The sequence below is a fragment of the Canis lupus genome, chromosome 13 (genome assembly GCF_048164855.1).
Source record: "Canis lupus baileyi chromosome 13, mCanLup2.hap1, whole genome shotgun sequence".
NCBI classification, from domain to species: domain Eukaryota; kingdom Metazoa; phylum Chordata; class Mammalia; order Carnivora; family Canidae; genus Canis; species Canis lupus.
The window spans coordinates 51175532-51180209 of NC_132850.1; the positions used below are offsets into that span (position 1 = coordinate 51175532).

Below are 4678 nucleotides of genomic sequence, written 5' to 3' on the forward strand. Positions count from 1 at the left end.
CTTAATAAAGAAAAAAAGCTCTAAGCTGCACTCTTTATTCCGAATATACTCTTCGGCTGCCCATATTTTAGGCTAGTTAATTCTCACATGACAAGAATGTTACAAACCTCACAGAGCTGGTTACTTAGTTGGTATGTATTGGAGTATTTTATGCCAATTTTGCTGGAGCAAAGATGACTGTAAGGAGAAGGAAAACCCAACTTGTGAATCAGTCTTAGCACTAGGGTGTTCATTCTCAGAGGTAAGCATATTAAGGTGAGTTAGAAAGCTTGCTTATTTTCCTGTTTGCCTCTTGCACTATCAGGGGGCAATCTTTAGATTCATGAGGAGCTAAGTTTTCCTGCAACAAAATCCAGAACAGCAGGGGGATATACTAGGCACCCAGCATCTGGCCTACTAGATTTTTCCTGGCAACATGGATCTATAACAATTTGAGCCGTGATTGACACCCCTCCCTCCCCAGCACCCTCATCACCTCCAGCTCCTATTAACTTTGCTTTCTGAGTCGCCACTCATTTTTCTCACCTGGGGTCTAACTAGAAGGCTTGGCAAAAGATGAGAGTAATTTTTAGATGCATTAGACCTTGCCACTTTGGTTTTAGTCTTCTGTTGTGGTTTCAAATGGGGCTGACTTTTAAGATTAGCTAGGAACATAGCTCTCTTTCTTTCCTTTTGAAATTTTTATCCTTCTCTCTCTTATTCTCACTCTTTTTGGGGTCATGTTCTCTCTCCCACATATGCCTGTGTTTGGAACTTCATGGAGCCAGCAGTGGTTGGATGTTTGTTGGCAACGCATCAATTGAGAAAAGCATTTTCTTTCTCATCCTTTTTTCTGTCCTAGTTTGCATCTAGGTAAAGGCGCATTGAATACCAAGCTGTGCCTTGGCTATATGTACTTTAAAAAAAAATGAAAGCAGCTTTGTATTCTGAGCAGTGTTTTAAAAATATATCCCAAATTCTTTGATACTCCTCCTGTCAAAAAATGGAGATTCATTCCCCCCCACCCCCCTGAGTGTGGTCTGTGCTTAGTGACCCATTCCCAATGAATAGAATATAATGGAAGTGATGTCGTGTGACTCCTGAGACTGGGTCACAAGGGGGCATTGTGGCTTAGGCCTGCCTTGCTCTCTCCGGGATCACTTGTTGTACAAGGTCCAGGAACAGGGTAGCTTTCCAAGAAGCTGACCCTCCAGCTTCAGTCAAGCCTTCAGATGATTGCAGCCCCGGGGCAACATCTTGACCCAAGATCTCATGAAAAATTATAATCCAGAACCACCCAGCTTGGCTACTCCCACAGTCCTGACTCACAGAAACTGTGAGATCACAAATGTTTCTTGTTTTAAGCTGCTAAGCTCTTGAAAATGTAGCAATAGAAAAATAACACATTCTGAACTCAAATGATTTCCCATGGAGGCTAGAGGTGCTAAGGCAATGTCCTGTCACATGGAAGTGGCTCAGGCTATTAAAGCAATGGCCAAAGACAGGAGTTATTTAGAAATTCTTGGTTTGAGAAGCTACTTTCAGGGATAGCTAATACAACTTGTATGATTTTGTTTATACTCTCTTTTCCCAAAGAATGCACAGCAGTTTATAATAAAAATATGTGCAATGAAACTATTACTACAAGTAGGACAGAAAATCAGGACCAGACAAGAAGAATAGTAATTGTAAGCATAAGGGCCAACGTAGTTGCAACAGTTAAATGTTAAGCACAACTTGGAGTTTCCTAGTAGCCATGGTAAAAGGGGATATTTAGTGCTTTTGTTACCGAAAAGGAAACAAAGCTTTTCCTACATCAAATGGTAAAACAAAATTCTCCTGTGGACTCCAATACAGATGGCAGCCTAGGGAAAAGACAAGACTCTTGGTCATCCTTGCAGGGATATTGTGTTAGGAAAATTCATTTAGCTGTTACTTGTGTTCATTAGCAAAGGAAGAGGGGAAGTGATAGAGCTAAATCTGCTGGTGAATTCTAGAAAATAAAAGAAATTCCTTCTTACCTAAGTGTTGCTAGGCCTTTGGAAAGTGACATGTGAATGTATGTTAAAATATTTTTGATCTGAGCTGAGGCACTTGCTTTTCTCTTTTTCTGTTGGTTTATACATAGCACGAAAGCACTTCTTGGGCAGCAATTTAAAATAGCCTAGTTTATCTTTCTGCTTATATTCCCGGTCTTGGTTTTGGGCTATAAACCATTTCTGCTATCTTGGACTTTGCCGGAGAATGTGAATCCTCCAGCACACCCCTTCACATTCCACCGATTCCTGACCTCCTGCTGTCCTGGCCAGCCCCCCTGGGCTTCCATCAAAGTCCTGAGGGAGGCTGCAGAGGCAGCGGAATGCACAGACTGTGGTAGGAGGGCTGCAGGGACTGTCCAGGAGTACGATGGGTTGTGCAAGCTTTTGGTGCAATGCTTCTGAGAGAGAGAGCTCAGTCCCCTGCAGCACAGCACTGGGGGTGGGAGGTGGGGGGTGCTGGGCCACCATAGTGGGTACCGCAAGTAGAGTGGAGCCACAGGGCCTGGGCTAGCAGGAGGCACCTGTAGTGTAAAACTGAGGGATGCAGGGGCCAACAGAGGTACGCACGTCTCCCGCCTCACTCTAGTCCTGCAAAGCTGCATCTCTTACGGTTGAAAACATGGGCTGGGTTATGTGAAGACACCAAGCACGTTGCCAGGCATATACCAGGTTTCTATTCATGTTAGTTTTCTTCTTCCTTTCTACTTCCCTTCTTTTCTATCGCTTCCCCTTCCTTCCTTGCTTCTCCCCCTTTTCCATCTCTCCTCCCTCCATCTCACAAGCACCTGAGAAGCAGGGCTGGGTGTGTTGAATGCTTTGCTGTAAATCTTTGCTCAGCTCTCTCCTCCACCTGCAGCCCTGGTCCTTCCCCTCTGGGTTTGCTTAGCTGCATCATCCTGGGCATCTCACAAGGCCCAAACCTTTGCTGACCTCTCTTACTAGGACAACCTCCCCTATTAACTGTTGCCATGGCATTGGATAGCTCTTCTTTTTTCATTCTCACCACCAATAACATTGGCTATTTCGATTTTATTAGTACAATTCCTTGGTTTAAATGAAATTTACATTTATTTGTATGATTACTTCAACTGTAACCTGGAGACTCTAACGTGATTCTGGTTACCTTTATGTTTCCAGGACCCAGGACAGTGCCTGGGACACAGCAGGCATCAATAATCACGGGTCGAATGAACCGATGAGTTGGTGAAGGAAGAAGTCTTATTCCATAAATTGTGCTGGGTGTTGGCCAGTGAATCACAGCTTCAATGTGATGCGGATGAGTATCTCTCTTGATGTGCTCAGCACTGAGGAGACCACAAGCGTCTCAAGCTCTTGGACCAGATGCCCAGGGGACTGGAGATGTTGCCTCATCATGTTGAACAGAGAGATGGCAGGGCCAGATTGGGGGGCTTAACACGACACCAGTTTATTGGTCACAGTCTCGAAGACCAGAAGTCTGAAGAACAGGGTGTTGGCAGAGGCCTCTCTCCTTGGCTGGTTGTTGGCCACCCTCTCGCCATGTCTTCAGATGGACTTCCCTCTCTATGTGTCTATACCCAAGTTCCTCCTCTTATTTATTTTTTTTTTCAAGTTCCTCCTCTTATAAAGTCATATAAAGTCATACTGAATCAGGATGTACCCACACAACCTCATTTAACTAATTACCTTTGTAAAGATCCTATCTCCAAATACAGTCACATTCTGAGGCACTGGGGGCTGGGACTTCCAACATAGGACTTTGGTGGGGGGGACATAAGTTAGCCCATAACAGTACCTTTAAGGCTTACCTGCTGTTGACTGGCTGAGTGACCGTAAGCAAGATTATTTTATCTCTCTGTGTCTCCACCATCTCATCTGGAGTTAATGAGAGCACCACCTCATTGAGTGGAGACAGGGTTAAAAGAATCAAGACCCCTGATGTGCTTGGCACAGTGGCATGTGGTGAGCACTCAGGTCAGCACTTGCTATTATTATTATTATTAATGAGCCCTAAGAAAACGATTGTGTGCAATTCAAGTATAAGAATTGGGCTCTATCCTCAACATGCCTACAGGTCCCTGAGACTGAAGATAAAACTAATAAATAAAAATGACATGAGGCACTTTTCTTAACAGATGGTTTCTGAGCCACCACGGGGGAAGGGACAGTTAAGAGGAAGAAGGAACCATGGCCACCTGGGGTTCCAGGCTAAGCCTGTCCAACCCCGCAGAGCTGCAGGGCCTCAGTAGCATCCAGGCTTGTTAGCTTTCCCAAAAAGGTGCTGGCTAAGAAGGGTTTTGGTGCTTTTGGGGCATCTGGCACTCTTAGGACTTGCAGTCATCACCCTTTGAGGAATGGATGCTCCTCTGCTCAACCGTGAGACCCACCCTGTGAGATATCCTTGTGGCTCTAGCTTACCATATAGTTTACTTCTATTTATGCTTTCTCTATAAATTCCATGAAAGCAGGGATTTTTTTCAGGTTTGGTCATTGCTGTATATCCAGCTCCGAGATTAGTACTCAGTACTTTACTAGGCACTCACTAAATATTTGTTCAGTGAACGAATGAATGAAACTATGGTACTGTGAGCCCTTGGTACTCAGGGACAGACCAAAAGTCAGGAACAGTGAGTCTTTCTGCCCCTTCACAGGCTTTTGTTGATTGCAACAGAAAGACGTGA

At 44.5% G+C, this 4678-nt stretch overlaps 1 long non-coding RNA gene across 1 annotated transcript; it reads left to right on the forward strand.

Moving 5' to 3' along the window:
• Positions 1-1136: 1136 nt before the first annotated feature.
• Positions 1137-4114, forward strand: LOC140602235 (uncharacterized). The gene is made up of 2 exons (XR_012005210.1): positions 1137-1315; positions 3156-4114. It is a non-coding gene; the product is annotated as an uncharacterized lncRNA (long non-coding RNA).
• Positions 4115-4678: the final 564 nt, after the last annotated feature.